This window comes from Hyperolius riggenbachi, chromosome 6 (assembly GCF_040937935.1).
Source record: "Hyperolius riggenbachi isolate aHypRig1 chromosome 6, aHypRig1.pri, whole genome shotgun sequence".
Classification (NCBI taxonomy): domain Eukaryota; kingdom Metazoa; phylum Chordata; class Amphibia; order Anura; family Hyperoliidae; genus Hyperolius; species Hyperolius riggenbachi.
In genome coordinates this window covers 324,169,850-324,183,029 of record NC_090651.1, presented here as the reverse complement: position 1 = coordinate 324,183,029, position 13,180 = coordinate 324,169,850, and the positions used below count along the sequence as shown (strand labels likewise).

The following is a 13,180-nucleotide window of genomic DNA, read 5'->3' as shown; positions in this document are numbered from 1 at the left end:
CAATAGTATAGCTGAGAGCAAAAAGCATCTTTAAATTTTGGCTCCAATGGTCCCCATTAGTTCCTTAACAGACCAATGGGGATCAGGAGGCTCTCCATTGACCGATAAGGAACCAATGGGGAGCCTTGGAGCCAAAATTTAAAGATGCTTTTTGCTCTCAGCTATTAGTATAGCTGAGAGCGCGTCTACACAGACACATTACCGCCGGATCCCGCTGCCCTCCCTGCCTCTCTCACACCTGTCACCCTCACCCATGCTGGCACCCATGGGTTCATTGGGTGATGATGGGCCTGCCAGGCGGCCTTTCTGCATTTTTATGCACTTTTGGAACTTGATAAAAACCCAGAAAGGCCTCCTGACAGGCCCATCATCAGCGGAATAGGCTCAGTCATGCATAGATTGGGACAGTACCTTGACCACTTTATGCAACCGCTGGTGATGGGCCTGCCGCAAGTAGTAAAAGACACCAAGCATATGCTGCAAATCCTGGAGGACCTAATGGTGGAAGAAGGAAACCTGCTAGTGACGGCAGATGTTACATCACTTTATACAAATATACCGCACCAAGCAGGTATGGATGCGGTAAAACATTTCTTGGAGAAAGACACTACAATGAAGCCCAAACAAAGATAATTTATTATGGACCTACTGGAATTTGCACTAACCAGGAACTATTTCTTGCATAATGGAACATACTACCTCCAAATTAAAGGATGCGCAATGGGGGCGGGGTTCGCACCATCCTTCGCCAACCTTTTTATGGGGAAATGGGAACAGAATATAATGGGACGTGGGGAAGATAACAGAATCTTACAGTGGCGAAGATTTATAGATGACTTATTCATGTTATGGAGAGGAAGGGAGGAGGACCTGCCCCCATTTTTTGAAAAACTCAATCAAAACAATCTTAACATAGAACTTACCGTGGATGCCAGTAAGAAGTCCATTCATTTCTTGGATTTGCACATCGAGAAAAAAGATAATAGGCTGAGTATGAAAACATACTTCAAACCGACAGACCGCAATGGCTACTTGTCCATAAGAAGCTGCCATCATCCTAGGTGGCTGAAGGCGGTCCCAAGGGGACAATTAGTGAGGATGCGTAGAAGCTGTTGCGAAATGGAGGATTACCTAAGGCAATCACAAACTCTGTTGGAACGATTTGTAGAAAAAGGTTATAGGGAAACTGACATACAAAGAGAAATCATGGAGGTGGGAAGAATTAACAGAGAGGACCTTCTCAGGGACAGAGCAACGGCAAGGAGACAAGATAAAGAAAGTATACCGTTCATTAGTGACTTCTCTGTACAGTTCAGACAGGTTGAGCAGATATTTAAAAAAACATTGGCCTATACTGAGAGTAGATACAGCCCTACAGAGGGCCTTGTCTGAGCAACCGAAATTCATGTATAGACGAGAAAGAAATCTGAAAAACATACTTGCACCAAGCTGTGTGAACCCGCCCAGAGAGGTGATACCACAATGACAGCAGAACGGATTCTATCCTTGCAGAGGATGTGTGGGATGTAGCGAAGCCACCCCGGTGAGATGTAGAGAAGTCATATCAACAGCCAAAGGAAGTAACTTCAAAATCAGATAAAATATCACATGTAACACAAAGGGGGTAGTATACCTGCTATGGTGTCAATGCAACTTACAATATATTGGCAGAACAACTAGACCCCTAAAAACCAGAATGGGAGAAGATATAGGAAATATAAGAAGAAGCTTTAAGGGACACAGTGTGTCAGAGCATTTCAGGATTTACCATCAATCCAATCCAGCGACAATAAGCTTTTGTGTGATTGAAAAGATGAAATATTCATGGAGGGGATCAAATAGAGTCAGAGAAATATCGAAGAAGGAGACGCAGTGGATATATGCAATGGGGACCCTACAACCAAAGGGTCATATTATTAACATAGATTTAAATTGCTTTATAGCTAACAGCTGAAGAAGCTGATTACAAACCTCCAACTTGCGTTCAGTCTGGTCCATAATATTTCATTTAAATCTCATTATTCTTTCGGGTAACTCTTCTAGTTTTTTTTATAAGCTTTAGTTTTTTATTTTTTGTTTATTGTATTTTTGTAACATTATTATGTGGTCCTTTAATTCATAAGAGTGTACATTTATGTATGAAAAGAGGAGGTGAATGCAATTTGCTACATCTAATCACTGGTGGTAATTTGAAAAACAACCACAAGATGGTGCTAAACGGCATACAACTACGTTATTAGAAATAGCACATGTTAATATTAGCAAACTGTGTATTGAATATTAAAGCGGAATATAAACCTGCATTTCAACTTTGCTCTAAAATATTATTTACAGCATATTATATGCAAAAAGCATTTTTTTTTACTAGACCAGCATTGGAAGGGTTAAACACAGAGGTTTAAAGGTCCTGGAGAGATATGCAGAAGTTCAGATAGATACATTCTATTTAGTTACTTGTATCTATTGATAAACAGTTACACACTCTTTGGCTGTCGTCCAAGCTCCTTCTCAGTGAGAGAGATGAGTCACATTCAGCACTTAGATACATTATGTAAACAAAATGTATCTATTTCAGCTTCGGATGCATCTGCAGAAATCTAAAGGAACTTTAAAGCCCTGTGTAACCCTTCCAATGCTGGTCTAGTAAAAAAAAAAAATGCTGGTTGCATATAATATACTGTAAATAATGTTTTAGAGCAAAGTTGAAATGCAGGGTTATATTCCGCTTTAAACAATGCTTTTAACATGTGGATTATGTTTTTTAACAATGTTCTTTTAATATTTTGAAAATTTTAAAAGGGTTCCTCCCTCTTGCCCACTTACTTAAAGAGAAACTCCGACCAAGAATTGAACTTTATCCCAATCAGTAGCTCATACCCCCTTTTACATGACAAATCTATTGCATTTCACAAACAGACCATCAGGGGGCGCTGTATGACTGATTTTGTGATGAAACCCCTCCCACAAGAAACTCTGGTACCACGGTACTCTGGGCAAACTGCCACACTGTAACAATGTTCACAGACAGGAAATGGCTGTTTACAGCTGTCTGTAACAGCCAAAACAGCTAGGAGCAGCTACATAACCTGCCCACAGTAAAAATGTCACCATGTGATAAATGTCAGAATGTAAATCTGGGAGAGGAAAAATTTTACAATGAGCAAACACTGACTAAATCATTTATACATAATTACTGTAAAAATGAAGCACTTTTTTTATTACATTATTTTCACTGGAGTTCCTCTTTAAGACACCACAAGTGCACCCGACGTGGAACGCATGTTATGCGCACACTCGGGAGGACGCACAGGAAGAAGTAGCGTAACTTGCAGCTCAGGTTGGAAAGCACGCGCATACATTTCCGGCAGATGCGCACTGATGCGGCAACGGTCATGCTCTGCTCAGGGTGGAACGCACAAGTACAAATTTCTGGATCATGACGCGTACTAACGCGGCAACGGCCATGCGCAAACGGAAGGGGGATAGGCGTGACCTACTGGGATATAAACCTGACGTCCGATGGGCTAGCCACGCCCCTGATGAGTCACGCGGAGTGACGAAACGTGTCGGGTGGAGCCTATCGGAGTGTCAGGAAGTGCTGGAACCTTCACAGGAACCGAGGGGAAACTAGCGGCGGTGGTGTGGTCTTTTCAACGAGCCTGACCGGGAGACACGGGGGAGAGCCCGTTCACAAAATCTGAACGTTGTTTACTCCAACTCAGCTGTGAGTGCATTTTTATAATAAAAGGTTACTCTTTATATACGGAGCTGTACTATGTGAGTTTTATCATTTCATGAGATACACTGAATACTGTGAGCCAGCCAGAGCCCAACCAGAAGGAAGAAAGCAAGCAGCAGGAGCACAGGCCTTGCAGGATATATCACACAAGCGATGTACGACCAGTCTAGCAGTGGTCAACTGGACGGGGTGAGTGTGATACCATCTGAGATATATTGTTGATGTACTCTGAATAGAGTGTGACCCTGTGATGTGGAGCGCTGTCCATTATATTCAGACTGTAATTAAGAACATTAAAGGACTTTTCTCGTTGTTGCATTTTTATTTCATTTAACCCTTTATGGAAATGGGTAAGGGGTACTTTGCACCCTTGTATGTTGTATTGATGTATTGTTGATGTACTCTGAATAGAGTGTGACTGTGACAACTGAAGAGGCAGCCGCGGCGAACAGCACCGCCGCCGCGGCTGCCTCCATTCCCGCACCCGTCCCTCCGGTGTTTAGGACGCCGAGGTCGGGTCGTCACTTAGGTAATGAGGTCCCAGTCTCGCGCAGGCACGCGCACAGCTGGGACCTTTATGCTGGAAGGAGGCTGGTCAGCTGACCGGCGGGTCAGCTGACCTCAAAGGAGACTCACGGCGCCCAGGATTGGCTGATTGCAGAGGGGCATGCCAGTGAGGTCTCCTCTGCTTCTTAAGCCTCCGGGCTTCAGTCTGGCGCTGTCTGCTGTCGTGAATGCCTCGTGTGTTAGCGCTTAGACCTTAGATTAGATCCCAGGTGTTGAAATCAAGGACTTCACACCTAGTCTAGGATATTGTTTATATTGTTATCTGCCTCAAGTTGCTGAACCTCTGCCCGATTTCCGTTTACTCTTCTGCCTTACGATTCTGCTCTGAAACTGTCTTCTCTGTTGCCGACCCTTGCCTGTTTGACCATTCTGCTCACCAGTGGGCCCTCGCCACTGGTGAGGTGTTAGCTTAACCAGCTCCTCTGGTGAAGTTGCCCTACTAGGCTGCAGTATAGCCTTAATCGCCTGCTCCTCAAGTGATCAGTAATTGCAGTATATTTTGTAATGCCTGCTCCTCAGGTGTCCCCTAGGCTCCAGTACAGCCTTAATCGCCTGCTCCTTAGGTGATCAGTAATTGCAGTATTATTTGTAGCGCCTGCTCCTCAGGTGTCCTCTAGGCTGCAGTGCAGCCTTAATCGCCTGCTCCTCAGGTGATTAGTAATTGCAGTATTGTTGTAATCGCCTATCACTGGGTTGCAGTACTGTCTGAATCACCCGCTCCTCGGGAGATTCTATCTATTCAGTTTCAGTATCCCCAGCTTGCTGGGGTTTGTAGTTTATTATACGGGCAGTACGCCAATAGTTTCTCACCAGTCTCTCTGGTGAGGTCTCGCTAAACTATTAAAGTTATTGTACTCCCTCACACGGTCAGTGAGCCGATAGTACCTCACCAGCACCTCTAATGAGGCCTTGTTATTCTATTAAAGTTCTGAACGCTATTACACGGTCAGTGTATCGTTAGTACCTCACCAGCCCCTCTGGTGAGGTCTTGTCAAATTATAAGTCACGGTTGCACCAAGCACTACATACTCAGCTCCTTGTGCTGCTATACTGGTATTATTGGTGATTCTGCAGATCACACATAATCAGGTATATCGTCTGCATTATTGGTGATTCTGCAGCTCACCAAATAATCAGACATCTGAGCTGCGACACCCAACCGTTACAGTGACCCTGTGATGTGGAGCGCTGTCCATTATATTCAGACTAATTAATAACATTAAAGGACTTTTCTCATTGTTGCATTTTTATTTCTTTTAACCTTTTATGGAAATGGGTAAGGGGTACTTTGCACCCTTATACTAATTTCTCCTGGGAGGGGGGCAGGCATCTGGGTTCCCCTTCTTAAAGGGGACTCCCAGATGCCACCATGACCCCCCCCCCCCGGGAGTCGTCGCCCCCACCTCCTCCTGGGGCACCGGAGGTGGGGAAGAGCCCATTGTCCATGGATTGGACAAGGGCTCAGGGGGAGAGGGGAAGGCTTGGTTGCCCCTCTCCCCCCTCTCCCCCCCCCATACCATGGACCATGCAGGCTGGTATAGCTCAGGGTGCGAAGCCCCAGTCAACCGGGGCTCCGCATTCTAGCTATCCCAGCCTGCATGGGAGACAAGGGGTTACAGAGCCTCCAGAGGGGGGACCCCACGTCATTTTTTCCAAAAAAAAAATCCCACACTCTGAACATAAAACAAAAATTTAAATAAAAAAATAAATAAATACATTTTTTTAAAACATTGTTTCCCAGTATCTTTTTAACATATCCTGCAAATTAGGTGTTGCTAGGATTTAAGGGACCTTTGCTATTAACTGCTAAAGTCGGAGGGAACTGTTTCCCTAAGAACTGTCATTACCGGATTTAAATGTAAACTTTTTTCTTTGAACTTTTAAAATCGATTTTCTCAAAAAGTATAAGGTATTTTTGAAAAAAAAAAATGTTCCTCTTGTTCCCACTGTTCTTCTTAACATTCCCTGCAAATTTGGTATTTCTGGCATTTAAGGGGGCTTTGCTATTAACTGCTAAAGTCGGCGGGCGTTTAATTTTCCCACGGTCAGAAGGAGAATTTTAAAATCAATTTTCTCAAAAAGTATAAGGTCTTTTTGAAAAAAAATATCCTCTTGTTCCCACTGTTCTTCTTAACATTCCCTGCAAACTTGGTGTTTCTATCTTTTAAGGGGGCTTTGCTATTAAACATTAAAGTCGGCGGGCAGACATTTTCCAAACGGCTGCAAAGCAGGGCTTAAAACGATAACGTTCAGGCAAGAAAAAAAAAAACAGGTTTTAAAACGATAAATTACGTTCACAAGGTCGGCACCATTTTTTAACATTTAAAACGATAAATATCGTTTTATAATTTAAGTGTATGGGGAGCCATTTTTATCTATCGGCGCTGGGCGTCATTTTTCACTGGCCCGATATTTTTCACAGTCTCGCTGTAAATAACAGGTTCACTTTAAACATACTCCTCCCCTAGCCACATGCTTGTTGTATCTGATGAAAAAAAGTTAAAAGCTTAATGAACTTTCTCAATGCTTGACTTTGCAGCTCTGGTCATCACTGATCTTTGTCTGTTACGTAATCTGACCCGAGGGTCCACAGAACAAGTGTGTTATTTGTGTAGCCTTCAGTGCAAACACAGCAACATTTTTTTTTCTCCCGGTAAGTGGTGAAACTCACATCTGCTTTGTATAGACAATATTTTAAGCTAATTCAATTCTTTATATTTATATTAGGTTTGAATAGTGTGGAAATGCATTAAAATCCTTTTGGGGACCCTGTCTCTAGTGTAGATGTTTATTTTCACACGATTATTGACATACAAAAGAAGTTCACCTGAGGAAGCTGGCTGTGCCTGGCAAAACGCATTGTGTGAATAAAGATATTTTCCCAATTACATGAGTTGTCATCTTTAAGAAGGTACGCCAGCCTGGATGCATTAAACACAGACAAGTCTGAACGAGTCTTATAGCATTGGATCTGTCAATATGTGTGTTTATTCAAGAGATATCATCTTGTCCAAGACCTGGAAAACTCCATTGCTCCCTCTTCTTACTCCACCCACTTCCTGCTGCTCTGTTGTGCGCTGTGTGACATCTCTCCGGGCATAGGAAAGAGGGGATGTATATTGCCTCACAATTTCTGTCATTATGCATAGTCGTGTTCCAGGCCCAAATGAAAAGTGTTGAAACCATAAATAAACATTTGTCTGGTCAGAATAAGTGTACAAAAATTGGAATATTTATTGGTATGCAAAAAGACAAGTTTACTTCAATATTTACTCCTACACAATGGGCTCACATCTCTGGGGGTACCCCTTCATGCATAGGTTAAAACTAAGCAGCAAATGCCAGTATGAGCAGAACAAATTCTGTCAGCCAAATCCACATGGAGGAAGGGAAACGTGGTAAAGCAGTTATACTTACGACTCCGACCAACATCCAAACCATAGGAAATGTGTAAGCTCACATTCTTCACCTGGCTATTTTGACAGCCGGCGCCAAGGCAGGCCAGCAGTGACCCCCCTGCATGTGTGGAAAGTCTGCTGCTCCAGCAGCTCGCACCGCAACAGCAGCCTATGCGGTCCAGCAAGATGTGACAGGAAGTAGACCCCAGTGCTAGCCACGCACTTCCAGGTCAGTCCAGTCCAGCTCCATTTACTGCAACTCGAGCAGCAGGCCGCAAAAGGGGAGCGGCTATGCAGAGGAGGACAGTGTCCACTCACATGGAGTCAGGAGGAGCTCGTGTGTCGATGGGTGAGCAAAGAATCCCGACTAGTTTTGCCCAGCTTATCCAGGCTTCATCAGGAAGGAGCTTAGAGGGTCAGGCTATCCTTTTAATGCATGTAGCTTTATGCTGGCAGTATATTATATGTCACATACCGGTACAGGGGAGACCTTCTTGCAGAGGACAGCTTCTCTTGCGCCTCTCCATCCAGAGACCCTAGAGTGAGGACTGGGACCCCAATGCGACAAGGCGCATGAGTGCTTGTGCATCTGTGCAAACAGTCAGACTTAAGGTGCGTACACACGCACTACTAAAGAGAACCACGGGTTCGTCAGACCCTCTCACTGGGTGGTCGTTCTTCCGATAGTAGTGCGTGTGTACAGTCTGTCTGCAGACTGATAAGGCTGTTTCTGAACGATCCGCTCAGCACTACTGTTGGAAGAACGACCGTAGTGAGTTGTGCACCCCCTCCGACGCTGCGCCATGAGGCTTGAGCCTCTATTGTCTCTGCCTTGGCCTAGCCCTGGATTGAGGGCGGGAGTTATGCAGGCCACACTTGTTGGCAGAGGGTTGTTAAACTGGCAACACACTTATTTTGAGGGGAAGGGAGGGAGTTGGACACTATGCTGGCCACACTTTTTCTTGTTGTTTGGGGGGGGGGGAGGAGGAGCTTTGCAAGCCACATTTTCCATTTCTGTTGGAGGGGAGAAATCTTTACCTTTTCCTCAACAGATAATTGGGGAGGGGGGGGGGGGTCTGTATGGCTGGTATTGTGGTGAAACCCCTCCCACAGTGTGACATCAGGGTCTAGGTCCTGACAGTTTCATGTTTGTGAGCCTTGTTGCACTGTGGGGAATAAAGGCTGCTTCCAACTGTCAAACAACCAGTACCAGTACTAATGGTAGTTGGTGCAATCTGATTTTTTTTCATGTCTGCCAGTAGTAAAGATGATAATGTGCAGGCTGATTTTGGATAAAACATTATGAACAAATTACATGGTGTATATCAATTATTTTTTGATCTCTCTTCTATTTTTTAACTTCTCAGTTTGTAACGTATTGATTTTTCCCCCCTTTTTGCTAAAGTTCTTCTGTAAGCTGGCCACATTTGCTACTGGGGGTGGTTATATTGGGCACACTTATTATGGAAGAAGTGTTTTGGAGTCTCAGTTGCCATGTTGGTGGGGAGTTATGCTGGCCTTACTTGTTATGGGGGGAAGGGGGTGGGTGGTGGGTGTACTTGCTGTGTATGTGTTGGGGGGCGTCTAATGATGGAAAGATGGCTTACTCCCCTCCCTGAGCATCTCCCTCCTTCCCTATGTTGAGTCCTACTATAGATAAAAAACACAAATTTTGTTTGGCTTTTTCTTCTGTTTATCACAAAACTTAGATTATTTTCCTGTCACAATTTATGTTGAAGATATTTCATTTTGAAATAACGCTACAGAGTGCATTTTTCACTATGGTTTGAGAAAATAAAAGTATTTTTAATAGTAAAACTCAATCTTATTGGTTTCACCAATTAGTGCTGCAGCAGATAGTGCCGGAGGTGTGCACAGGAGCAATGCCCAATCACACACAGCTGGGCTTCTGTTATAAGACGTATATCTATGTCCTCGTGGCTTAGATGAAGTCACAGAGGAATTAGATAGACTGCAGTGGTGGATAAAGTGGTTAATACTCAGGCTGGGTGCACACTTGTCAGTTGCGTGAAAGGTCGCGTTTTTTGCCTTGTGCGTTTGTGCTTTTTTAATGCACTTTAAGTGCGTTTTCTCTGCTTTTGTGGTTTGCGGGGTTTTTTTTGCATTTTGCGTGCGTTTTAATGCGTTTGCGGTTGCAAAGAAGGGATCAGCCGGCACCATCCAGTATAAATGCTCTTTATTCTTCCATAATCAAAACAGCCATAATTGCGACGTTTCAGAGTGTTACCTCCTTTCTCAAGCTAAGCTGTATGATGAATATATCTCACTACAACTCTCACTCACTATTTATCCTAAACATGGTAGAGTATTAGCCAATGGCGCTGCTCAACAGCTCTCTCCCAATCACAGCAGTCCGTGCTCTAGCCGGACCTGATGGGGAACTGCGCTTGCTATCTACCTATTGGTCGCCACATGTAGGTTACCACCTCCTCTCCTTTTCAAATGTACTGGTCGGACGCATGCGTACAAACGGCCGCCTGAGCATGCGTACTGCCGTCGGTCCGCCCACTGCGGACCTGACGGGGAACTGTACGACATGACGCGTGCGGAGGACGCGTGTACGCGTCGTATCCGCCCACATAGGCCGGCCACCAATGACGAGGGAGCTGGCATATAGCCACCTCCCCAGGCATCAGGATGTAAACAAAGGTTTGCAACGCATGCAGCCGACCAGCCAAAGTTACACATCTATAAAAATAAGCACAGGAGAACTGCAGGGGACAGGGAGGTGATCATAGAGGAATATTACCACACACATTAAATATAAGTATAAGCCCAATATAAAATGTAAAGAAAGGCAGTGTCCACCTGCCTGAACGCGCAAAAAACACGCATACATGCATGTGAAGAACACCCCTCACTCAGAACTGGCTAAAGTCAGGGGAAACTTTATCTCCAACAGGCGACACCAGCAAGAACAATATATTGAATAACCTGAATGGTGCAACAAAAAAAGGGGGGGGGGGGGGGGAAGAGGGGAAATTTAGCAATGTGCACAAACGGCACTACATAACTAAATAAAAGGGATCAGATCTAGTTCCCGATTAAGGCCACGAGGTTCCATTGTGTCTAGTCTTTTTATCCATACTGCCTCTCGCCAAAGTAATTTTTTAACGCGGTCACCTCCCCTTCTAGGGGTCGGGACCTGTTCAATTATCATGTACCTGAGTTGGCTAACATTGTGTCTGGCTAATGAAAAATGATATGGCACGGCCTGATCAACCAAGTTCTCACGTATGGCGTGTTTATGTGACGATAATCGTACCTTCATTTTCTGCGTTGTCTGACCTAGAAGCAGAAAATGAAGGTACGATTATCGTCACATAAACACGCCATACGTGAGAACTTGGTTGATCAGGCCGTGCCATATCATTTTTCATTAGCCAGACACAATGTTAGCCAACTCAGGTACATGATAATTGAACAGGTCCCGACCCCTAGAAGGGGAGGTGACCGCGTTAAAAAATTACTTTGGCGAGAGGCAGTATGGATAAAAAGACTAGACACAATGGAACCTCGTGGCCTTAATCGGGAACTAGATCTGATCCCTTTTATTTAGTTATGTAGTGCCGTTTGTGCACATTGCTAAATTTCCCTCTCACTCCCCCCCCCCCCCCCCCCCCCTTTTTTTGTTGCACCATTCAGGTTATTCAATATATTGTTCTTGCTGGTGTCGCCTGTTGGAGATAAAGTTTCCCCTGACTTTAGCCAGTTCTGAGTGAGGGGTGTTCACATGCATGTATGCGCGTTTTTTGCGCGTTCAGGCAGGTGGACACTGCCTTTCTTTACATTTTATATTGGGCTTATACTTATATTTAATGTGTGTGGTAATATTCCTCTATGATCACCTCCCTGTCCCCTGCAGTTCTCCTGTGCTTATTTTTATAGATGTGTAACTTTGGCTGGTCGGCTGCATGCGTTGCAAACCTTTGTTTACATCCTGATGCCTGGGGAGGTGGCTATATGCCAGCTCCCTCGTCATTGGTGGCCGGCCTATGTGGGCGGATACGACGCGTACACGCGTCCTCCGCACGCGTCATGTCGTACAGTTCCCCGTCAGGTCCGCAGTGGGCGGACCGACGGCAGTACGCATGCTCAGGCGGCCGTTTGTACGCATGCGTCCGACCAGTACATTTGAAAAGGAGAGGAGGTGGTAACCTACATGTGGCGACCAATAGGTAGATAGCAAGCGCAGTTCCCCATCAGGTCCGGCTAGAGCACGGACTGCTGTGATTGGGAGAGAGCTGTTGAGCAGCGCCATTGGCTAATACTCTACCATGTTTAGGATAAATAGTGAGTGAGAGTTGTAGTGAGATATATTCATCATACAGCTTAGCTTGAGAAAGGAGGTAACACTCTGAAACGTTGCAATTATGGCTGTTTTGATTATGGAAGAATAAAGAGCATTTATACTGGATGGTGCCGGCTGATCCCTTCTTTGCATTACGTGGACCCAGGAGTGCTGCCAGGTCCAAGCCACGGCACATCACCTGTTACTTTAAGTGGTGCTTCACTACCCGTTTTGAATGCGTTTGCGGTTCGCATATGCGTTTTGTACGCGTTTTGCATGCTTTTTTTATTTGCGTTTTATGCAAATCACTTTTAAGTAAACAGGAAGCGGAAATACATCATAAAACATGTTTTTTTTTTTTAAACGCTATTTAAAAATGCATGCAAAACGCACTAAAATGCAATACCTCTGCGTCACCATTGACTTTCATTACTGGCATTTTAGATGCATTTTTTAAAAATATGCAACAAACGCATTTTAAAAAACGCATACAAAACACATATGTGTTTTTATATGCCGCGCACTAACATTATACGCATAAATGCTGCGTTTTCCACAGCGCTAGCGTTTCTGCTTAATGTGTTCCCAGCCTCAGGGTACTTCTGGCCACCTAATAATAAGAGGCACCTGGAGTTACCTACAGCCAGAACACTTGTGGTGCAGTTCTGCAGGTGTGTGTAGGTTCATGGAGGGCAAAGTCTACGGCGCCAGGACATCTGTGCCTATAGGCTCCTGTGAGGTAAATCCGGGCCAGGGGTCCGCCTTCATTTAATTTTTCATAGGTGGGTCCGATGGTTTGTAGTTACATCTCTACTTTAATTGCTTGAAGACCACAGGCTTACACCCCCCCCATTAGTGACCAGGCCAAATCAGCACACTGCAGCTTTAACCGTTACTGCACGGCCATACAACTTAGCACACAAATGAATCTCGCAGAGCTTTCTGTTGGTGGCATCTGATTGCTGCTGCATTTTTGTTTTGTTTTTTATAATAAAATGTGCTATTTCTTTTTTTTTTTCTCCCTCCCTCCAAGATCCAGGACTACGATCTCCTCTCAAAGGCATCATCCTATGAGAGGAATCCCTTTGAGAGCCTCCCCTGGGGACATCTCAGTGACAGAGCTGTACAAGTTATTCCGGCCGTAACTCAGCGGGGATGATCCCC

General features: G+C 44.7%; 1 protein-coding gene across 1 annotated transcript in view; it reads left to right on the top strand.

Annotated features, from left to right (window-relative positions):
• LOC137522889 (apolipoprotein C-II-like) overlaps positions 1–13,180 on the top strand; it is a 596,236-nt gene that overhangs the window by 517,450 nt on the left and 65,606 nt on the right. The window lies entirely within an intron of this gene.